The sequence below is a fragment of the Sapajus apella genome, unplaced genomic scaffold (genome assembly GCF_009761245.1).
Source record: "Sapajus apella isolate SASKATOON/1434 unplaced genomic scaffold, GSC_monkey_1.0 scaffold11, whole genome shotgun sequence".
Taxonomy (NCBI): Eukaryota; Metazoa; Chordata; class Mammalia; order Primates; family Cebidae; genus Sapajus; species Sapajus apella.
The window spans coordinates 20,870,492-20,896,161 of record NW_022436951.1 but is presented as its reverse complement, the minus strand read 5'-3'; the positions used below and the strand labels follow the sequence as shown (position 1 = coordinate 20,896,161).

The following is a 25,670-nucleotide window of genomic DNA, read 5'->3' as shown; positions in this document are numbered from 1 at the left end:
ATTATTATTTGGGATAAAAAATGTGTGACTAAGCACAAACCTGTGATTACTAAGGTATTTTGTTACAAATTTATGTCTCAATCATAGAAATTCTAGTTAATTAAATTTTATATTATTCCTGCAAAAATGATATAGTAACTATATTTTATATACTATATTATTGCACCTTTCTGACAACTTGCAGCTTCAGATTTGGTTATATTTGAAATGGAGTGAATATTCCAATTTGAATTTTGCACAGCTCACAACTAAAAGCATTTCTCACACACCACATGGTAAATCTTGTTTCTTCCATGCACCTATGGTATCAGGATGCCAAGTGAGTTGATGCAATTGGCAGCTGAAGTAATCAGAAAAATCATCCTATCCTGGACAGCTGTCAATGACTTCACTAAATGATTAATTGACTGGTAGCCACATTCAAACTATACCAGCCAATTTCTCTTTAGAAATATTTTTAAATTGCCTAGACAAGTCTAGTTCCATTTAGAGTGAATGAAATATGGAGGAGGTCAGAGGGCATCAGAAAAAAAGGAAGGAAAGAGTAAAAAGGCAGTATTATTTGAAACTTTGATTACTATAAAAATAATATTATTATATGTGTTAAAAACAGTTCAATCAATGATTAACTTCACAATAAAGAAATAACCAGAGCCAGATTGTCTCTCTGGTGAGAAAACATTTATGTATGAAATTATACCTATCATTTACAAGGTCTTCCACAAAATAGAAGCAGAGGTAAGCACTTTCTAACTTGTTCTATGAGGCCAACATTACCCTAACATAAAAACCAAATAAAGACATTACAGTAAGGAAAACTACAGCCCAATAGTTTCCACAAAAATACTTAGCAACAAATCCATCAATTTATTTTTTAAAAACCTCCATACCAGAACCAAGTGAGATTTATTCTAGCTATATAAAGCTGGTTCAAAAAGAAAAATTCATTAATTTAATCAAGCATATCAAGAGGTGATACAAAATATTTGACAAAAATTCACACCCATTAATGACAAAAACTGTCAGTGATCTATTAGAGGGAAGTGTCCTCAACTTGATAAAGATAATCATCAGAAGGTTTATAACTCTCATCATGCAAAATGGTGAAAAACTCATTATTTTCTTCTAAGATTGACCACAGGTACATTCTGCCTTATCACTCCTATTCAACATTATTAGAAGTCCTAGCCAATGCAGTAAGAAAAGAAAAAAAAAAAGAAAGAAAGAAAAAATAGATTGAGAGAGAAGCAAAAATTTTTGTTGTTGTTTTGTTTTCTTTTTCTTCCACAGATGTCATTGTTTATGTGAAAAATTCCAGAGTCAACACTTCCTGGAAACTTATGGTAAACAAAATACAGTAGTATTGGCAAAAGAAAAGGCAAATAGATCAAGGGGACAACAAAGGGGGCCCAGATTAGACCTGCACAAATATAGTCAACTGATCTTTGAGAGAAATATAAGGCCAATTCAATGGAGAAAGGACAGTCTGTCTTTTGAAAGAAACAGTGAGACATATACAGAAAACAATTAATGTAGGCCCATACCTTGTATTGTTCACAATAATCAACTCAAAATGGCTCCCAAATCAAAATGTGAGCTGCAAATCTAAAAAACTTCTAAAAGTTAGCACACATAGGTGAAAATATAGGTGACATTGGGTTTTTTGATGAGTTTTTAGGTACAATATCAAAAGCACAATCTATGAAGGAACAAAAAAGATAAGTTAAAACTCGGTGCAATTAAAATTTTCTGACCTGTAAAAAGACACTGTGAATTGAATGAAAAGATGAGCCACAGCCTGGGAGAAAATGTTTGCAAAACACATATTTGATAAAGAACTGTTATTCTAAATATGCAAAGAATACCTTATAGCTCAACGATAAGAATCAAATGATCCAGTCAAAAAATGGCAAAAGTCTGAACAGACACCTCACCAAAGAAGCTGTACAAATGGCAAATAAACCTATGAAAACGTGCCCAACGACATTTGTTGTTAGCAAATTGTAAATTAAAACAAAAATGAGCTACACCTACACATGCATTAGGATGGCTAAAATCCTCCAAACTGACTACGCTAACTTCTGATGAAGATGCAGAGCACTAGGAATGTTTACTCATTGCTGATAAGGATCCAAAATGGAACAGCCCCTTAGGAAAGTTTGCAATTTTCTTATAAACCTAAACAGAGTTTTACCATATGTTCCAGCTATGCTACTCCTTAGATATTTACCAAAATGAGTTGAAAATTTATGTCTACACAAAAACTGCACTTGAGTGTTTATAACAGCTTTATTCATAATTGCCTCAAACTGAAAGCAGCCAAGATGTCTTGCAATAGGTGAATGGATAAACAAATTATGGTACATTTAGACAATAGACTACTATTCAACAATCAAAGAAATTATCAAGCTTTGGCCAGGCACGGTCACTCATGCTCATGGTCACAGTAATCCCAGCATTTTGGGAAGCTGAGGTGGGTGAATTGCTTGGGCCCAGTAGTTTGAGACCAGTTTGGGCAACATGGTGAAATCCCATCTCTAGAAAAAAATATAAAAAATTAGCCAGGCCTGGTGGCACACACCTGTAGTCCCAGCTACCTGGGAAGTTGAAGTGGGAGAATCACCTGAGCAGAAGAAATTGAGGCTACCGTGCACTGTGATGGCCCCACTAGCCTCAGCCTGGGCAACAGAGTAAGACCGTCTCAGAAAAAAAAAAAAAGAAGAAGAAGTAAAAAAGAAAGAGAGAGAAATTATCAAGAATATCAAGCCACAAAAAGACATGGAGGACCCTTAAATACATATTCCTTAGTTTCCTAAGTAAAATAAACCAGTCTGGAAAGGTTATATATTATATGATCCCAACTATATGTATTTTAGAAAGGAAAAAGTATTAAGACAAAGAAAGACAGTGATTGCTAGGAGTTCAGGGGAAAGGAAAAGGGGAATAAGCAGGTGAAGCAGATAGGGCTTTTAGGGCTGTGGGGTTATTCTGCACTATCCTGTGAGTATATAATCTCATGCATTCATCATTCATCAAAACCCAGAGAGCTATAAAATACAAATTGTGTACCCTAAGGTGAACTCTGGACTCTAGTTAATTATAATATGTCAGTAGTGGTTCATCAATTATGACAAAGGTGTCACACTAATGCAAGGTATTAATAGTAGGTTAGGCCAGGTGCGATGGCACACATCTGTAATCCCAGTACTTTGGGAGGTCGAGGAGGGTGGATCATGAGGTCAGAAGTTTGAGACCAGCCAGATCAACATGTTGAAACCATATCTCTTCTAAAAATACAAAATAAAATTTGTCAGGCCTGGTGGTGCCCACCTGTAATCCCAGCTACTCAGGAGGCTGAGGCCTTGAACCCGGGAGGTGGAGGTTGCAGTGCACCAAGATCACATCACTGCACTCTGGCCTGGGAGACAGAGCAAGGCTCTGTCTCAAAAGCAAAAAAAAAAAAAAAAGAATATTAGGGTAACTGTATTTGGATGGAGGGGTAGTGGAGAGACGGTATATGGAAACTTTCTGTACTACCTGCTGATTTTTTTTGTGAATTTAAAACTACTCCAAAAAATAAAGTCTATTAATGAACTTTTTTGAAAAACTAGAATCACCAGCCCATGTCAACATATTTCAAGAGACCCTCCCAGGTTCTGAAAGAGGTATTCCAGCGAGGTGCCATACACATGAAAAAACTTCCACCTCTGCCTATGTTCTTATAGCACTCCTGACAGTTACAAGCATTGTCAGACTGATTGACTTTTTCTTTCCTTTGGGAAAACCGGGCTTTTCCTCTGTCCATGTACTTGATGCTACAGTTATACCAAATTAGTCCTAATTTCGTATTCATGTCCTTATTACTTTCTGAATATTCCCTTTTCTGTCTTCTTATCTGACCTGCATGCTTTATCTTCTCTCATTCTCACCTTGAATATCAGTTTTATTACTAAAGCATCCTGCTCTGGTGTTTTCACAATATAATAGTTCCAAGTTCTACCAAATATCTTTAGCATTACATAATTACAATGTAATGCTAATTTGTAATGTAATTTGATTTCTCTTACTCCTAGAGGAGTGAGCTTATTAAGGCCAATATAACATCTTATTTATTCTGATATACCTATCTCTTTTCATAGTGTCTGATAGAGTTCAAAATCAATTATTGGTACTGTGAATAAACTAATGAATGCTACTGCTCTGAATGAATCATGTCGCAGAAAACCTCTGCCTACTCACATTAATAAAAGTAGTCAATTGCAAAGAAGCCTAAGGCAATAGGCTGGATTTGTAATGAAGTAAATAAGACATAATTGTCAGAAGGCAAAATTGTGTAATTGAATGTGCATGGATTTCATGGATTTTGTATTAAAAATTATCCCACTCTGGTTGCACAATTTGTACTCTGTGACATTGGAAAGTGAATATAATTCCTCCTGGTTTTTTTAATAAATTAGAATATTATCATTTTTGCTTGGCTTTTGTAAGACTGAGTTACCAAATGTAAAAGAATCTAAAATGCTTGGCACATAAGAACCCTTCCAAAGATAATATTTCAAATCTCTTTAATTTTTATGGGTTGGGTTGGAACCCTGGGGACTAATCTCAGCTCTTCCAGTTACAAGTGTTTTGGCCTTCAATTAATTATGTAAAAATCCAAAATCATTGGTTTTTATCTATAAAAGAATCATAATAACATTCAACATTTATTATGGGGATTAAAATAGCACATGTAAAGTTACTAGCAGAATTCCTATTCTACATAATAACTAAAGAAATCATTATTAAGTTTAACATGAAAATATGTTAATATAACTTGTTAGGCTGTAGCCCTAAAGACAGAATGATCGAGTCCACACCAGTTCCCCTCAATTCTAAAGCATGGTGCTAATTCAGCTGACTAGAGTGCACTGGACTTTGTAGAGTTGGTTTGGCTAGAGTCAATCTATCACCTACATTAAATATGTAAGAGTTGAGATTGAGGATGCCGAGAAAAGGATTTTATGGCAGAGAATTCCAGTGTATTTGCACTATTCTCCAGTCCTTGAAAGGGGAGATTTGGAATGGGTCCTTAATACCATGTCTTGTGGATGACATGGTGCCTTGGAGATTAATAGATGCAGGGGAGCCATATTTGACTCCTAATTCATAAGTCTAAAGATAGTTTCCCTTTCCCAGGGGCAGAATTAAACGGGAGCATCATTAGGAATGCACTGCGCTTCCACTAACAGATGGACAAAGTTTTGTGCCTTTTGACAGGTGTCCATTATGAGAGGAGAGAGGCAGATGGACTCATGCTAAGAGTAGAGCCTGGAGACAAGAGGAACAAGAACCGTGAGGACTGGGGAGCAGTGTCACAAGGTGCTAGCCTAAAACATTACTAGAACCCAAAGAACTTGGCCAAAGATTGTCTTTGCAGGATTCTCCAAGGAGTCTGTTTAAGTGCCAACATTGGCTGCCCAGTTTATAAGAAAAGCAGTGGCATTAATTTGTCATTATTTCTGCCAGGTCGTTGCTCTTTCCTTCAGGCCTACAGAATTGATCGGACATAAGTTGGATGAAAGTTTAAGATATGCAGTATATTACAGTGAAGTGGATTCCCTGTTTTAGACTGCTATTTGTTTAAAGCCAACACAAATAGAACATTTATGGAGTCACTGTAACTTGATAAATCTAAGGAGTCTGTTCTTTTATTTCACTCAGAAATATAATAAGAGCAAATTAACAATGTAGAAATAATAAAATTGATTACTAAATTCAAATACTATCATATTCATTTCCTTCAGTGAACCAATTACTTGTTAACGATGTATCATGGATATTTTAAGAGGTACATAAAACAATGAGTGCTTCTTTGGAGTTACAGTCTTACAGAGAGAGTGCTCATCAAATCAACAAATATGCTTAATTCTGAATGACTCAATATACTTCTATGTACTTTTTTCTAGAAATCAACAGTATTTTAACAAAATTGGGTGACTTATGCAACTAGAATTATAAATCTTGTGGCAATGAAATTAGACTCAGTCAACCATGTCTGGCTAGATTGGCATCAAGAAAATTGTGGTCACAATGAAATTTTGGTTTTGAAAAGAAAGAGAAAAACTGAGAAAATAAAAGGGGGAAAATGGAGAAGAGGTTATAAATTTAGGTGAATTTGACAAAAATTTAGACCCTAGATAACATAAAATCTAAATGGTTTTAGAACCTCAGTCAGTAACGCTTTATATCTTGTTATCTTGTGTGTACTGATATATCTCAGCTTTCTCAAGAATTGTGTGTCCCTTGACGTGTGTGTGTGTGTGTGTGTGTGTGTGTGTGTGTGTGTGTGTGTTTTTACGTGAATGCCCTTTTGCTAGTCTTTTTGTTGATGTTGAAGTTGGTGGTGGGTTGTGAGTGATGTTTGAGTTTTGACAATTTTTTTCTGCTATGATAAAGACAAGTATCAATTCTCATGAGAGTGACTGACATCTGGATATTATTTAGGGTCTTCCCATATCATAAGATTAACCAAACCGCATCTGATACTAGCGGCTATTTAGAAAAGTTCATCTGCTCCATAGGAAAAGAGACACTCATTTTAAAACACGAGTCATGTAGCTATTCCTAGTCCTTTTATTTCCTTTTACAATCCAAAACACTGCTGGGTCATGTCTCAGGAAAAGAATTATCATTGCCTATAATTAGACATTTAATATACTGACTCATAAGAAGTTTTTGGACATCCAAGGCATCAATGAGTCAATTATATTTTTAATCTTTATAACTGCTACTAAAACAGTGCTGCTGAGAGTCATTACTCTTGATTAATAGCAAAGTATACTTTTTAGAGAAAAAAGCTTGTATTTCTCTTTGATTTCTAACTGCACACACATATGCCAATTGCCACAGAGAGTTTATTTAGCTGGACGTTTGGGACATGTGGGTTAAATTTTTACAGCTACTTCAGACAGAAAATCTTTTCAGTATATTCTATACAGCTAGGCAACAAAGAAGAAGAGGGCAATTTACAACTGGAAGTTCTAATCCCCCTTCTTTACTTGTGCCTTAATGAAATGATATATCTTAGTGGAATCTATAATAACAGTAGTTTCTGTTCCCACAAGCAAGACTTTCAGAATGAAATTATCACATTTTCTATATTCAGAAATTTGCCAAAATAAATGTTGGAAAACATGTGCGTTCTGTACCATATTGTTGGCAGCCCCCAAGATGACAGCATTTGGCTTATATTGCATAATTTAAACCTCACTTGTATTGAAATGCTCTACTACTGACTCTGTAATAGCAAATGAGACTTGCAGAAAACCTCATCCAGAGAGTCATGTTCTTCTGTAAATGTGATCATTGTCCCCACATGACTACTGATTCATTTGGCCTTCCTATGGATAATTAAGAATCAAAGGCCTGTGGTAATCACCTAACCGCATGGTATTCTGAACATTTGCAACATCCTGTTTAAAGCATACCAATTACCTTAAACACATTTTGCAAAAGCTTTGTTTACATCAAAAAGTGCTTATTTTTTATTTACACTTGAAAGTTGAAGATAGCTACTCTATTGTTCCTTGGTCAAGTATTATAATCAGTCATAATGTTATATTGTATTAACTAACAACTTAATTCTGACTCATTTTACTATAATACATGTGGAAGTTTCCTCTAGATCCTTGTGTTGAAAATACAGAATTTTAGATATACATCTGTATTTTGATATATTACAAAGAAGTTTTTATTTTACATTAGATGTTTGTTTTAGATGACTGCCTGAAGAAAAACAAAGGAATACTTTGTTCATAAAGAATGAAATGACCCAAATGATTTAATTGTATAGGCAACATCATTTTTCAATGAGATTCTATTTCATTAGTTGGTTAAATCAATTTTGATAATGTTTTAATTTTCATTCATGTTGGCATAATTCAACATTACCTAAAATTGAATTGTATTAATATTTTGCATTTGCATGAAACAAGCTTTACAGACATCAGCATTTTACTCTATCCATAAATTAATAATATTACATTCATACCAAAACTTTGATCTTTTTCATAGGAAGGTAAATAGGGCAGGGGAAACAAAAAGATGATTTGATAAATATTATTCAAACTCTTAACTTTTTTGCCAAAATAATTCTGACATATTTCAGATATACAGAGAGCAACAACGAGCTGAGGAATAATGGTTTCCTCTAATAGGTCCAAGGATACACTATGACAATTATCAGTCAATTGTAGTAATTCTATTTCCAGTTATCTGTTATTTGATAAGGATTAGAAAATGACAAATTCTAGTGACTGAGACATCAGAAGACAGCTGATGAGGGGCTTCTGGGAAAGATTATACTCACATATTTAAGTAAAAATAGAGAAACACAAAAAGACCACTTAATTCCTTTGAACTCACCGATGCTGTCACATGAAGACTTGGCACTTTGGCAAGTCTATTGGGACAACTTTGTGAACCAAAAACAATAAAAGGAAATTGCATTCTTTCATTATTGAGCTACTGAATCAATGATTCTAGAATTGCCTCCTTCTAGAACATTTATTCAGCGAAATGATCAACAACCTTATGATTACAATATTTTTAGCAGAATATTCTGTTTCTTGCAGGAAAACATGATAATCACATTGTAAGGGATATGTGATAAACACATTGTAAGAGACACGAAAATATTAGACACAGTCTCTGACTTACAGATAGACTCTTCTGACCATGTTCCTACCCTCAGTCTCTAAGAGGGAGCTGTGACTTATCTGAATGACATATTTTGGGAAAATATAACTAAGTGAGCACCTTCATCTTTTCCCTCTTGGAAACAAGGTGCCACAGAAGGAGTATGTCCCTGCCCATCCTGTGACTCGGGGGTGAGTCTGCCTAATCCTGAGTTTTGGGTCAGGACGTGCTTTTAGGCTCTATCATCCAATTCTGCCCTGTCAGTGATAAAGTAGATATTTTGGTTTTCACCTACTCATGCTACTTTTGTCTTTCTATTAGTTCAAAACCTAAGTGGGAAATAGGAGTATTTTTATTGGTGCCTTTTCAGTGTAACAACTGGTTGAGTTAGTGATTAAAATTGAAAATAGACTTATTTCATTGAATGTTTTGTAGTCCACTTTGAATATATATGTGGATTGGATTCTTTTTTTTTTTCTAGACAGAGTAATGCTCTGTTGCCAGGCACCAGGCTGGAGTACAGTGGTGCGATCTTGGCTCACTGCAACCTCCGCCTCCCAAGTTCAAGCAATTCTCCTGCCTCAGCCTCCCTGATAGCTGGGACTACAGGCGCATGCCACCACGCCCAGCTAGTTTTTTTTTTTTTGTATTTTTAGTAGAGATGGGGTTTCACCATGTTGGCCAGGATGGTCTCGATCTCTTGACCTCGTGATCTGCCTGCCTCGGACTCTCAAACAGCTGGGATTACAGGCTTGAGCCACCATGCCCAGCCATACATGTGGATTTCTTAAGTGATTGCACTTTCAAGGGAAGAGCACATCTCCCCAGTATCAAGTCCTCAACCCGAGTGCAGATGTAAAAACAGATTTCACAAGATTATTTGGCTTGCTACCTCAGATTCATTTTTGTCTCTTCCCTCTCTTCAGACTCTACATTACAAACTTATGTCTCTTTTATCTGTAAAATTCTCCTTGAGGATTTTTTTTCTCCTGTGCCACCTCAGCTTCTTTTGTCTATCTTTCTTATCTAAACAACTGCAGCTAGTTCACATCTCCATAACATAACAATAAAAAAAATCTTGGATTCAGATTCATAAGAAATGGCAACCAATCATGATTATATCAATAACAAGTCGTTGTATAACTTTGATTGTCCAAGCTTACAGTTTATTTTCCTTAAATACTATACCCCTCCTATTTCTAACATCTTGCTCAAACTATGCCCTGCATAGAACGCTTTCATGTTACCGGCTACACTTTAATGGAATGTGGTGTCAATGAAGTTTAAAGCCCTTAAGGATCTAGATCACATATTATTTGACTTTGTATTTTTAGCATTTTTCACGGTGTTTAACCTACAGGAAGTGATCAACAAATAGTTATTGAATTAATGTATAAAATTTTAATCTGTATTTTTCTCACATAACCATCCTTAAAAATAAAATCGCAATATCTGTTCTATTTACTGTTAACACTACATTTGCAATTACATGCCCAAAGTAAAATGGACGAGGACAAAGACATCAGAATTAGGGATACAATTTCTAATATGAGAAAGGATTGGTACATCTATGAATTATCCTTTGGCTGTTTCTGTGATCTTTTTTCTTAAACAGAATTCCAAACATCAAGTAGGATATTGAGCTGGAGAAAAGAGCACAGGTTAAGACCAAAATAAGCCTGTCACAAACATAATTAGTGCCAAAGATTAGATCCAGCAGAAATTTTATTATTTTTTTATTCTGAATTTTACCATATCTCAAAAATCCTGATAGGATTGCATAACGTAGGGTTGATGGATCTCAATGTGTTCATGTTCCCATGGTGATTCTGATGTGCAGCAAGGTCCCAGCACTATTCTTCCTGTCAAATGAATACTCACATTTTTATTTTGGTATGTTGCAGGCAAACAGGGAATAATACATTTCTAAGTCACAATAAAGACCAACTTATTTAAAAATACATTATTCTTTGAAGCCAGCAGTGTTGGTAGGTAGAAGAATTAGAATTTTTAAAAATTTTAATTGGTTCTTTTTCATAGCCATAATTTCCATTCATCTAACAGGGTTGTTATGCAGTTCCCATGAGATAATTTGACAGAACTTTTTAAAATGATGAACTGTTAGAGCTGCTCTTTTACTATTTCAAAATAAAGCTTCTAGTCTGATTTCTAGTCTGAATTTATTTCATCATTCAATGTCCCCTTACCATAATGGCAAAGAGCTGAAGACTATACAATTTTCTTTTTTTTTTTCAGAAGGACCCGGAATCCAGGAAGCCCCACTCTTTCAGGTCAAGTACCTGGGGATTGTGACTTTACATCTATGAGCCTCACTTTTCCTATCTCTACAAGAACTGTAAAACCAATCACATCTCATTATTAGATGATATAACACCTTTAAACTGCTTACCCCTATGCTTGATATACAATAGTAAGTACAAGTAATTAGTGGAGATATTAACAAAAAAGTTCATAATGATGAATTCTTGCTTGTATAAGTTTTTAAATTCCCCTGCCCCACTTTATCTATCCAAATCCATCTCTTAAAAATTCCCAAGGAGAATCTTAACTTTTAGCCTCTCAAATTTTCTTATCAACTCTCATCATGGCCACTTTCATTTGGACATTAATCTTTTTAACATTTTAAGCTCTTTTGTTTGCTACTACATAAAATTTACAGCCAAATGCTATCATAGCTATATGCTAAATATTTAATTAGTTTCTTAATTTATTCACTTATTGATTTTTTATTGAATACCTGTTATGGTTCATTCTGTGAAAAGCACTAGAAATAAAATAGTTGATAAATAGGTATTATAAGTTATCTCAACTTAATGTGGGAAAAATAATAATAACAACATGAAGTCACAAAAAAGCTAAGACAGAAAGAAGAAGCATGAAGAAGTGTAAAACATCGTTGTGTGTGAGTAGGTGGGAGGGTTCTGATCTTATTGGTCAATATGGCATACAAGTCCCAACAGAGTAGTCAGAAACAGGCATTCAGATAACTGAATAGAGAGAGAGAGATTCAGTTATGTAAAGAAAATTGTGCCTTCAGTAAAGGAAAAGGAACATGCAAAGACTAAGTTACAGCATCAATTCATGACTGAATGCGTACACATAATAGAAGAACACCATTGTGGGCAAGTGGAGCTGCAGAGATGGGCAGGGAGGAGCGAGACCGTGCTGAATATGAAAGAGTTACAATATCTTTGGAAGTTAAATAGAAAACTCTTGAGAAGTTCTAAGAGTTGGGAGCCCTCCCTTGTGAGACTGCAAAGCAGGTATTCACTATACGGGAGGTTGAGCCCAGGAGCAGGGCCTCCAGGCAGAGGGAAGTCGAGATAAGGAAGTCGGGGACAAGAGAAAAAGGACAATCTAGTTAAAAGATAACCAGACAGACGAAACCAGATGGCCTGCATTCATGCGGAACAAGCTTTTTTGCTACAGAAACTTGCTTATGAGCACCAAAGATATTATTATCTTCTATAACCACCTATTGCTTAGCTGTCAACTTATTGTATAGAATTGATGATTTAGCTACTTGATTTTCCCTTACCATGACGTCAATTAGACCCTGAGAATGTATATATTCTGAGACTTGAAAAATAAAGTTGCTGGTGGAGCACTTACTCCCCAGAACTCCTGACCCCGCTTTTCTGTCTCCTATTTTTCCTGTACACTCCCCATTCAGGTTGGAACCCTCTTGCTGGTCAAGAGTTCCCGGCATCTAAGTATTGCAGGTGCCAATTTGGAGAATGTTGCATTAATCCAGAGGAGAGATGAAGAAGGTCCGAAAATCCTATATGTATTTGCATACCTAGTGATCTGGTCTTTAACCGTCTGAATATTTTCAATAGCATATTTGAAAAAGAGTTGTCCAAAACCTGCATTTCGTATTGAAAAATGCTATAATAAATATTCATTTCCAGGTTTTTATAGATGGGATGCTTGTGTTCCCCAAAAATTCCTCTCTTGAAGCCTTAATCCTCAGTCAGACTATATTTTGCAAGAGGGCTCCTATGAAGGTAATTAAGGCTAAATGAAGTCATAGGGTACAGCCCTACTTCAATAGAATTAATTTCCTTCTAAAAAGAGAATAAGAGACCAGGAATATCTTTCTCTTGGTGTGAACAAAAAAGAGAGGCCATGTGAGTATGTGAGAACACAGGAATAAGGCAGCCATCTGTAAGCCAGAAAGGTGACTCTCACTAGAACCCAACCATCCTTACACTCTGCTTTTGAACTTCCAAACTCCAGAACTGTGAGAACATACATTTCTGTTGTTTTTGTCATAGCAGCCCCAGCAGACTGAGACACAGATAATCTCCAAAACATGTGATTGTGTAAATGTCTAGGCACAGCCTGTAGACTACTCTGCAGACTTAGTTCTACTGTCTTCACGGTTGGAATCAGTCTCATATTTGTGATCATTAATTATGTTGTTTAGCATACCTATAATATTCCCTAACTCCAAGAAATGTGAAAATATATTTTAAGAATTTGCAAAAGTTCGTGATGAAACTCAGTGAGATACAGAGTCATAGGAAGGATCAAACATTAGAAACACATTGAAGAAGATTAAATTTGTTCACTGAGGTTTAGTTTAAAGGCCCAGGTTTGAGGGTGCACATCCAATCTGCCATGCATGCAATATTTCTTGTGTTGTTAGAAAGAAAAGTTTTAAAATATTTCTTACAGAACAGTGAGTCTTTGGATATTTTAAGGTGTTTTCTGATAGACAAAATAGGATTGAGTTTTTGGATGAGCTGGCATTGCATTACTCTTTCACTCCATTAATGTAATTTAATGGTAAGGGAATATAAAGCCCCACTATCCAAAATTTAACTATTCAGCCAGGTGTGGTGGCTCACACCTATAATCCTAGCACTTTGGGAAGTCGATGCCAGTAGATCGCTTGAGGTCAGGAGTTTGAGACCAGCGTGGCCAAGATGGTGAAACCCTGGCTCTACCAAAAATACACACACACACACACACACACACACACACACACATAGCCAGGGGTGGTGGGGCACACCTATAATCCCAGATACTGAGGAGGCTGAGGCAGGAGAATCACTTGAACCCAGGAGGTGGGGGATGTGGTGAGCCAAGATCGCAAAACTGCACTCCAGCCTGGGCAACAGAGTGAGACTTTGTCTCAAAAACAAATACAAACAAATAAAATTTATTCAACTTCAACATTTTCAAGGATATATTTGACATGCAATTAGGGAAGCCTGTATTTTGCAAATAAAATATTAAAGACTCTCTGATAGAATATATAGTTAGCCAAAGAGAGTCATTAAGAGACTTGGAATTTCCTTTTATGTATGTGTGTTTGATATTCTATTTAGATTGAACAAATAGATAGTGGTACCATTTGCTAAAATTCATATTTCTGAGGAAAAAAAAATCAATGGGTGGTTCAGTATCATTTCATTGTGCATCACTAATATGGCTAATATATATATGTTTCCTCCAAATTTTATATTGAATGTCATTATCAATATTGGAGGTGGGGCCTGGTGGGAGGTGGAGCCTGGTGGAAGGTGGGGCCTGGTGGAAGGTGATTGGTTCATAAGGCTAGCTCCCTCATGAGTGGTTAACACCATCCCCTTGTTGATAAGTGAGTTCTTTTTCAGTTAGCTCAGGAGAGATCTTGTTTAAAACAGACTGGGACCTTCCCCTTCTTTCTCCTGTACTCCCACCCTCACTATGTGACACACCTGCTCTTCCTTTACCTTCTGCCATGGTTATAAGCTTCCCGAGATCCTCACCAGGAACAAATCCCAGCTGCATACTTTCTATACAGCCTACTGACCAAAATGTGGATAGAAATATAGACAGTGAAGGTCCAGCTGACAAAGTCTCAGGTGGAAGTGAGGAAGTTATTGGAATCTGGAAGAAGGTCACCTGCATTGTGTCCTAGTAAAGAATTTGGCTGCATTGTGTTCATGTCCTAGGAGTCTGTGGAAGTCTGAACATGAAAGTGATGACCTAGCGTATCTAATGGAAGAAATTTCTAAGTAGCAAAGTGTTCCAAAGGAACCCTGGCTGCTTCTAAGAGCCTATGATCAGATAAGGAAGCAAAGGAATGACTTAAATTTGGAACTTATATTTAAAAAGAAAACAGAGTCTAAAAAATTGAAAAATGCACAGCCTAGCCATGTGACACATAAAGAAAAGGCTTTTTTGGGAGATGAATCCAAGCAGATTGTGAGCAACCACTTGCTAGAGATAGCATAATTAAAAGGAAGCCAAGTGGTAATATCCAAAGCAATGGGGAAAAGGTTTCAAAGGCATTTCAGAAAACTCTGAAGCAGACCCTCTCATTATAGGCCCAGAGGCACAGGAGAAAATAATTTAGGGTCTTGGCCTGAGACACTACTTGCTGACCTGCTCAGCTTCAGAGCACTACTCTTTATATCCTGGCCATTCCAGCTCCAGCCTTGGCTCAAAGAAGCTGAGGTACAGCTCAGATTGCTGCTGCAGAGGGTCCAAGTCATAAGTCTTGGAGGTTTTCATGTGGTGTTAAGTCTGCAGGTACATAAACTGCAAGAGTGAAAGAGGCTTGGCAGCTTCCACTTAGATTTCAGAGGATGTATGAGAAAGCCTAGTTACCCAGGCAGAAATCTACTGCTGGGGTGGAGCCCAAACTAAGAACCTCTTCTAGGACAGTGGAGAGGGCAAATGTGGGACCATCACAAAGAGTCTTCAGCAGGTCACTACTTAGTGGAGCTGTGGGATGAAGGCCATTGCTTTTCAGACATACCAGAATAGTAGAACCAAGGGAAACTTACATGTAGAGCATGAGAGCCGCCATGGGGGCTGCACTCTGCAAAACCACAAAGGTGGAGTTTTCCAAGACCTTGGGAACCCACTCTTCTCACCAGGGTGCCCAAGATGCAGAACATGGAGCCAAGTGAAATGATGTTGAAGGTTTAGTATCTGCCCTACTGGTTTTAGACCTCTGTGGGGCCAATTGCCCCCCCTTTTTTTGCTGACATTTACATTCTGCAGTAGGAATGTTTACCTAATGCCTGTACCACCATTGTATCTTGGGAGTAAACAACTTGTTTTTGAATTTATAGAAAGAACAAACTCAACTCAAGATGAGACTTTGGACTTTGAACTTTTAAGTTAATGTGGGAACAATAAACTTTGGGGACTATTGCAAAGGCATGATTGTATTTTGAAATGTGATAAGGTCATGAGATCTGGGGGGCCAGGGGCAGAATGATATGTTTTGGATGTTTGTGTCTTCCAAATTTCATGTTGAAATGTGATTCCCAATGTTAAAGCTGGGGCCTGGGAGGTAATTGCATTATTGGGGCCGGTTTCTAAAGAATGAGTTGATACCATACTCTTGGTAATAAGTGAGTTCTTGGTCAGTTAGTTAACATAAGATCAGATTAAAAGAATCTGGACCTTCCACTTCTCTCACTCTCTTGCTCCTGCTCTCAGCATGTGACATGCCTGTTCTTCCTTTGTTTTCCACCATAATTAAAAACGTCCTGAGACCCTCACCAGGAGCAGATGCAGTGCTGTACTTTCTGTACAGCCTGTTGAACCATGAGACAATTAAGCCTCTCTTCTTTTTAAATTACCCAGCCTCAGGTATTTCTTTATAGCAGCAAGAAATGGACTGACAGTGTCCTATGTCATATGCATTTCTCTTTTTTTTTTCCATTGCCACCACCATTATTTAGGAATCTTGTATATATTATAGCTATAAACTACTACCATCTTTACAAACTCAAATGCTCTAAGACTCTAGTCTTCAATTTTCATAGCATGGTTTTTGTGTCAGAAAGTTATCTGGATTCCAGGTCTAAAGTTTAATAGTTCTGTGAATTGAGAAATCCATTTAACCTCTTTGAAATTTAATTTCTTTTCATGAAGTGAAATAATAATAGCCACCTTGCAGAGCTATGAGAATACAATGTACATAGAAGTATCAATTCTAATATATTTGCAGAATTGATTTCTGTGGGGAACACATACACACACACACACCACACCACACACGTGCGCGCGCAGGCACACACACACACACATAAAATAAATATTGTAATTTTACCTATTTATAGGTCACCATACAAAATAAATATTGTAATTATACCTATTTATAGGTCTGATTTTATATATCCTTCAATTGCTGCGATTTTCAATAGCATGAATGATTCTGGCATAAATCCTTAACACTCTTCCATGTAAATTATTATGTCTTAAAATGGCGTAGAGTTTAATGAAGAAATAAAAGTGGCTTATATTGAAAATTAAACAATAAAAGGATGCCTCAAACATGTGACATACTAAGCTCACAATAACTCATAGAAACTTAATGCCAGTAATTTTTCACCAGTAGCTTCTTACCATTATCCATAAAGGCTAATGACAAGCAAGCAAGCAAAGAAAAAAAGGAAGTCCTTGTGTCTCACTAAAATATATTATTGATTGTTTTACATTTCTCCAGAGCCTATTTATTGAAATAGGAAACAAAAAACAATCAGAGGGAAAACACATCTGTCAACTATAAACTTTGTCTTATTTATTTTTCCCTGTTAATTACAGGTATTTTAGAAATGCAAAACAATATGAGTATTTCTTCTAACACAAGACAATGATTGCTAATATTTCTGTATATTTCCACCTAGACAATTTTTTCTAAGTATATATTTCATTTTTAATGTAACCTAAAGAACTATGTGTTCGTTTTCACATTTTCCAGATTAAATGTGCAGTTTTAATAACATTCCATTCAATGTATTTCTATCATTTTATGAATAAGTATATATATTAGAGGCTCATAATAAAATATAAATCCCATTTTCCAATAAAATAATACACATATCTTGGTATTTGAGAATATTTTTTGAAATACATTTCTACAAATAGTATTAACCTTTTTTGCACTTAGGAAAAAAAGTTCAGCTTGCTGTCGGCATTCATTGAATATTACTTAAAAATGCTCTTTGTGGCTGAGGCAAATCTGATCAATTTTCAATGTGAAAATAACGTATGAAAACTGTTCTTGGAGTAACTTCTAAACAGAACATCAAAATCATCTCAGTTATCAGAATTGTCTGTGGAAAAATCAGATTCATCAAAAGGATCTTCAGCCAACAACTGTTTGAGAACAACATGTGTAGAAATGCTGGAAATTTCTAGGATTTGACATTTTCAGCAGTCAAGAATTACTGTATTTTGTAACTGGAAATGCCAGTACTAAAAACAGAATACTATAAACAGAATGATGATTTTTGTTTCCAAAGCTGATAGACTGGAGCGATGCCAAAACAATAATAAAAGAGATATTTAGTGGCAAACTTAGGACAATCGCTGCAACCACAAGTGCCGCTAGCAAGTATTCTCAGAACAGATGGGGAAAGGGTTAAAGGATATACTCAGGGCCGGGCGCGGTGGCTCACGCCTGTAATCCCAGCACTTTGGGAGGCCGAGGCGGGTGGATCACGAGGTCAAGAGATCGAGACCATCCTGCTCAACATGGTGAAACCCCATCTCTACTAAAAATACAAAAAATTAGCTGGTCATAGTGGTGCGTGCCTGTAATCCCAGCTACTCAGGAGGCTGAGGCAGGAGAATTGCCTGAACCCAGGAGGCGGAGGTTGCAGTGAGCCGAGATAGCGCCATTGCACTCCAGCCTGGGTAACAAGAGTGAAACTCTGTCTCAAAAAAAAAAAAAAAAAAAAAAGGATATACTCATTGTTTAATACTTGTATATTTTTGCCAAATTACCTTTGATGAATGCTTTAGAACTGCAACCTCCACCCCACCAGGCCATGAGCTACTACTTGTCTTTGCAGTGCTAGGAACCAGGCGGCACATCATGAGGTGAGTAGCCAGTGAGCTAGCATTGTCACATAGGCTCCTCTGTCACATCAGTGGCAGCATTTGATTCTCATAGGAATGTGAACCTGTTATGAACTGTGCATAGGAGGGATCTAGGTTGCACGCTCCTTGTGAGAATCAAACTAGCGTGTGATGATCTAAGGTGGAAATCTTTCATCCCCAAATCACACCCTATCCACCCTATGAAAAAATTGTCTTCCACAAAACTGATCCTTGGTGCCAAAAAGATTAGGAACCACTGCTTTATAAACATTTGTACTTCATAAAGTGTTGTATTGCTTAATTCACCAGCATTTAGCATTATAATTGTGATGTATCTATTGATTTCATAGGTCAGATACAGCTCATTGTCTTCACTGAATACTACTAAACCGTAATCAATTATATTTCTCTGTTGTAAAATGTTATTTGCTTGTCTTTTTGTACTTTTATGCTTTTCTTGTCAATGGGTAGGCTGTAGCAAACCTTAGTCATATTTTCTTATATTTTGACACTTTTGTTTTTTACAACTACTTTGATGTCAGAAAAAAAGTTATAGCCTTTAATGCATTCGTCTTTCTTTTTATATCTGTACTTTAAAAGTGACATCTATATGTTATTCACTTTTTTGTTCTACCTTTTAAACCACCTCATAGCAAATTCCCTTTAAGGATATCTAAAACAACCACTGTAAGAACTATTAACTGTGCCATATAATACATAAAATGTCTTTGTAAAAATGTATTTAAATATGTGTTTGAGTGTAGTATTACATAAAATGTTTTGACATACTGCACATATTTATCATGTATAAGTAAAAAGAAAATAAATATTAAATCTATCCCTAAAGAATTCACATTATTCTTCATTTTCTCTTGATGAGATTGAAAGCTGTTACAACTTACTTATACAACAGTGTGGCGATTGAAAGGAAACTATAATATACATATTCTTAATCAAAATTTACTGCTTCTAAGAATTAATGAATAAAATGATGAATAATTATGCAAACTCTTTTATAGTTTACTGTATTTTTTATTTTTTATTTTTGTGGGTACATAATAGATGTATATATTTATGGGGTACACAAGATATTTTGGTACAGGTAAGCAATGAATAATAACCACATCAGGGGTAATTGGGTATTCATTCCCTCAGGAATTTATCCTTTGTGTTATATACAATTTGATTTTACTCTTTTAGTTATTTTAAAGTGTACAATTAAATTATTATTACTATAGTCCCCCTGTTGTGCTATCAAATACTAGGTCTTATTCATTCTTTCTATTTATGTTTGAATTCATTAACCATCCCCTACTGCTGCACTCCCATACCCAAACTCCCCACTACCCTTCCTAGCCTCTGTTCACCATCCTTCTACTTTCCGTTCTCCATGAGTTCAATTGTTTTGATTTTTAGACTCCACAAGTAAATGAGAACACGAAATGTTTGTCTTTCTCTGCCTGCCTTATTTCATTTAACATAACTACCTCCAGTTACATCCATGTTCTTTCAAATGACAGAATCTCATTCTTTTTCGTATATATCTGTAGCTGGACATTCAGAAAAATAGAGTTTTCTAAGAGAAAATTGAATCACAGCATATAGCAACAATCACTCCTAGCTTGTTGTAACTTTGTCAAACACTAAATAGATACCTAGAGAGAATTTCCAGTTTCTCAGAGGATGTGGCCAAGCAAGCCTAAAATCTGTATAAAAATAAGCTAAAACACCATGTTGTTTTAATTACTATAGCTTTGTAGTACATTTTGAAATCAGGTAGTGTGATGCCTCCAGCTTTGTTTCTTTTGTTATTTGTTCTTCTTGGCTAATCAGTGTCTTTTGTGGTTCTATATGAACTTTAGGATTGTTTTTGCCATTCTGTGAAGAATGACATTGGAATTTTGATGAGGATTGTATTGAATCTACAGATCACTTTGGTTTGTACCAATATTTTAACAATATTATTTCTTCCAATGCAAGAATATAGGATATCTTTCTATTTATTTGTGTCATTTTAAATTTCTTTTATCAATGTTTTACAATTTTCTGTATACAGATTTCTTATCTCCTTGGTTAAATTTACACCTAGATGTTGTTGTTGTTGTTGTTGTTTCTTTTTTATTTTCTTTTTGAGATGGAGTTTCACTCCTGTTGCCCAGGCTGGAGTGCAGTGGTGAAATTTCTGCCCACTGCAACTTCCACCTCCCGGGTTCAAGCAATTCTCTTCCCTCAGCCTCCTAAGTAGCTCAGATAACAGGTGCCCACCATCAGCCAGCTAATTATTTTGTATTTTTGTAGTAGAGATGGGGTTTCACCATGTTGGTCAAGCTGGTCTCCAACTCCTTACCTCAGATAATCCACCCACCTTGGCCTCCCAATGTGTTGGGGTTACAGGTGTGTGCCACCGTACCTGGCAAAGTATTTTTTATACCTGTATCATAACATCACACTGTACCCCATACATATATGCATGTATTATTTGTTGATAAAATAAAAATTAAAAAAAAATTATTGTGTAAACAGAAAACCTAAAATGTAGACTTCAAATTAACAAGTGGTGATTTAAAAATCTTTCATTTATTTCTTAAATACAAAAATGCAGTTTCTTAAGAAAAAAGATATAATGAATTATGGGGAACATGAGGGCTTCTGTTTATCTGATTATGTCAAAGATCTTTAATTTTTAGAAATTTTCAATATGTGATGAACTAAACCAGAATCAAATTTTACTGTTTGCTAATAACTCTCCCAAAAAAATAACCATCTACAGTTTTATTATGCACTTCTATTTCCTGTTAGTGGTTTTACTTCAATGTTACAGGATAAACCGTATCCTCCCAAAATGAGTATGTTGAAATCCCACCCCACAGTAACTCGGAATGCAACCATATTTGGAGATAAATTCTTAAAGAGGTAATTCTGTTAAAATAAAGCCCCTAGGGTAAAAGCCTAATCCAAGATGCTAGGGGGAGAGCCTAATCCAAGATGACTGGCCTCCTTTATAAGAAGAGGAAGAAACACTGAGAGGGCCTACACCCAGGGATGATCACGTGAAGAGGCAGCAAAAGAGTGGCCATCTTCAAGCCAAGTAGAGAGATTTCAAAAGAGCCCAACCCTGCCAAACGCTGATCTCTGACTTCCAGCCTCCAGAGCTGGGATGAAAATAAATTTCTGTCGCTAAAGCCACCAGTCTGTGGTACGTTGTGATGGCGGCCCTAGCAAATGGATATACTCACAAATGAAGATAAAACGTACTTAAGGGAACTTTTTCTTACATGTGCCATAAAATGTGATATTGGCCTAAACACTTTTTACAGTATATTAAATTTAATTTTAAAGTAATAGCTCATCAAGTGTGGTCTCTAGAGAATCAGCATCAGCATCAACTGGAAACTTTTTAGAAATGCAAATATTTGAGCTCCAAGGCGCTACTGACTCAGCAATTGGAAAAGGGGGCAGTAATCTGTTTCAGCCAGCCGTTCTAGGTGATCTGATACACCTTAAAGTTTGAGAACCCTGTGTTTCAAATGCACTGAACTAGAGCTCAGCTGAGTGCCATTTATGAGTGAGGCAGCCCTGGTGTAAGGAAACAGGAAAGGTCTGATACTGTGGCAAACTAGGGAAGGCATCTCCACTGGGGTCAGGGCCAGCCAGCTGGCTGGTTAGTGTGGAATGGGACACAGTTTCTGGAAATGGATTTTTAGGAGGATAATTGCTGACTTTTAAATACTGGTAGCCAATTTTATTCATTGTTGGAAAACCAAATAAAACATGCTTGCGGGACAGTTTTATCCTGTGTGACTTCCCATTAATAATAATTACAATAATAATAGACATTTTTGGAAGAGGGTAGGGTAATACAATTTTTATTTCCCCTTTTTTGCCTGTAAAAATTTGAGCTACTAGATTCCAAAAGAAAGAGGAGAGATTTAAACATTTGCTTTTTTTTTTTTTTTCCTCATACTCATGGTGATTTTTACGTGTGTTGGAATAGAAATTTAAATATATCATATGCATACAATTCCTCACTCTACAAATGTACAGTTTTAAACTTTACACTATTTTGGTTCAGTGTTCTCATGATCCCAGGCAAGGCTTTGGCTCTTTTACAAACAAGGCAGGCATATTTTTAATAGCATGTCTCAGGTCAACCGCAGTCTGTTTTCAGAGCTCAGATGCTCCAGGTGGCATTCCCACTGCCATCTGTGACTTGTATATGGGGATTTAAAGATGGAGATATGCTGACTGGGACAGTTTCTCCACTGCTGACCATCTGCCACAGGTGCTGGAAACAGGGCTGGTGGTATTCAATCTTCAGATTAAAGGATGAATTCGCTGGCATCGGTGTTTAAATGATACTTTCTATTGCTGGACCTAAGCTAGGTTTTTCGATGCTGTTGTTTACTTCTTTGAGGGGAATTTTGGCACCATTTAAAAATGAATGCAGAGAGGGAATAAAGATTATTAAGTTCTTGATGATTATAAAGTAGGAACATTTACAAGTGCCCTCCAAAACTAGTCTCTTCTCACCCTACACCTTGATTCCTGCTGCTGGGCTACTGCTGACAAGTTGCAGATGATGTGTTCTGTTAGTAATGCTCTCTTAAACCCTGATCTATTCTGGAAGTGCATGAGTCGAAGTTGCTTCATGTTAAGGATTTAAAAGTGCAGATATAAATTAAACCTTATAAAAATAATTGATAGGATCTCTAAATATTTTAACTAGACTGCTTCTGCTCTATAATTTACTAAAACCAGTTAAATCAGATATCTGGTTTCTCATGTGTATAATTTGTATACAAATTCATGCAATGAGGACCTAGATATCTATTGAATTTTTCTTTATATTTTAATTGATAAATTCTATTTAGAAACAATCTTAAATAAATTAAAGTAGTCATTTGGGAAAGAATTATAACCTTTATGGTAAAGATATAAATACTAGCTTGGAGAGCTAGGTTGAAGACTTGTGTTATTTTGAGAATCACAGACAAAAAATATGCCAGAGTTAGAATTCAACCTCTTTCCTGTCTTTATCCAAGTGATAATAATAAGAATCTTTCCCACCACAATTAAGTTATACATTCCTAAACACCCAGATTCCACAAGATTCAAATAATTATAGGTGAATTATGACTTTCTTATCTCATGCTCAAATTCATAAACAGGCACACAACTCTAACAGCTACTCTTACCTAGAAGAGAACTCACTCTCTTTGAATGGTTTACTATTTTTCTCCTCTTCCAAACCCAGTAGCCTTTTAAACTACAGTACCTTCACCTTAATTTCTTCACAGTCGTCATACTTAGCTTTTGATTATCTTGTTCAGCTTTCAGCAAGTCTACTGTACATGAGGGTGAGGATAAAATTACCATGCAGAGCATGGATTAGATGAGATGAAAAACCATCTCTCGACAGAGCGTCATAGAAGAAGTGTGTAAGAGGCCGGGCGCAGTGGCTCAAGCCTGTAATCCCAGCACTTTGGGAGGCCGAGGCGGGTGGATCACGAGGTCAAGAGATCGAGACCATCCTGGTCAACATGGTGAAACCTCGTCTCTACTAAAAATACAAAAATTCAGCTGGGCATGGTGGCGCGTGCCTGTAATCCCAGCTACTCAGGAGGCTGAGGCAGGACAATTGCCTGAACCCAGGAGGCGGAGGTTGCGGTGAGCTGAGATCGCGCCATTGCACTCCAGCCTGGGGAACAAGAGTGAAACTCCGTCCCCCAAAAAAACAAAAAAAAACAAAGAAGAAGTGTGTAAGAAAATTAAACATTTTGCTTTGAAGATTGACCGCATATTTCCCGTGGGCTTTTAGCCTGTAAGAAATTGGCTCCTTCTATGACATTTGCTTTATTTGCGAAGTTTCTGCCTTTCTCCCAACTTCCGTTAACCTGAGATTAGCTTCAGTCAAACCCCAAAGAGAAGTGAATTGAGTTAGACCTCCAAAAGAGTTGAAATTGGAGAATGTATATAGGTAAGTTTAAATAATCTCACCCTATATTATTAAGGGACATATCCCAAATCTTCTTCAGGTAAGACCTTAGAGATTCGGAAACTTAGTAGTTTAACATCAGATCTGCATCTGCATAGACATATGATGAGTTTTCACAAGGACGTAACACTTTCTGTGAGTGGCCCCAATGTTTTTTTTTAAAGAAAAGAGGCTCTTTTTCAAGCCAGAACCATGGAGGGAAGAGGAGGAGGGGGAGGGGGAGGGGGAGGGGGAGGGGGAAAGAGGTTCCTGTTGTGCCAGAAACCCTCAAGAAAAAGTGAAGGAATTTCTCAGAGCTGAAGATCAAGTGCCTGTTAAAGAAGTTTGCCCAAAAGATGCTTCGAAAGGCAAGGAGGAAGCCTATCTATGAAAAAGCAAAGCACTACCACAAGGAATACAGGCAGATGTACAGAACTGAAATTAGAATGGCAAGGATGGCAAGGAAAGCTGGTCACTTCCATGTACCTGCAGAACCCAAATTGGCATTTGTCATCAGGATCAGGGGTATCAACGGTGTAAGCCCAAAGGTCCGAAAGGTGTTGTAACCTCTTTGCCTTTGTCAAATCTTCAATGGAACCTTTGTGAAGCTCAGCAAGGCTTTAATTAACATGCTGAGGATTGTAGAGCTATATATTGCATGGGGGTAGCCAAATCTGAAGTCAGTAAATGAATTAATAATTTACAAACGTGGTTATGGCAAAATCAAAAATAAGCGAATTGCTTTGACAGATGAGGCTTTGATTGCTCGATCTCTTGGTAAACATGGAATCATCTGCATGGAGGATCTGATTCATGAGATCTATGCTGTTGGATATCCCTTCAAAAAAGCAAATAACTTCCTGTGGCCCTTCAAATTATCTTCTCCATGAGGCAGAATGAAGAAAAAGACCACCTATTTTGTAGAAGGTGGAGATGCTGGCAACAGGGAGGATCAGATCAACAGTCTTATTAGAAGAATGAACTAAAGTGTCTACTGTGATTATTTTTCTAAGCTGGTCAGTTAATAAACAATGCCTCCTCTCAAACTGAAAAAGAAAAAAGGAAAAAAAAGAAAAATTAGATATATTGTAATATAATACCATAGCTATAACAGATAAATGTGTGTTTTATCTTGACTTTTTTCTTTTTCTTTTTTTTT

General features: G+C 36.5%; 1 pseudogene; it reads left to right on the top strand.

Moving 5' to 3' along the window:
• Positions 1–24,776: 24,776 nt before the first annotated feature.
• On the top strand, positions 24,777–25,552 carry LOC116552171 (annotated as a pseudogene).
• Positions 25,553–25,670: the final 118 nt, after the last annotated feature.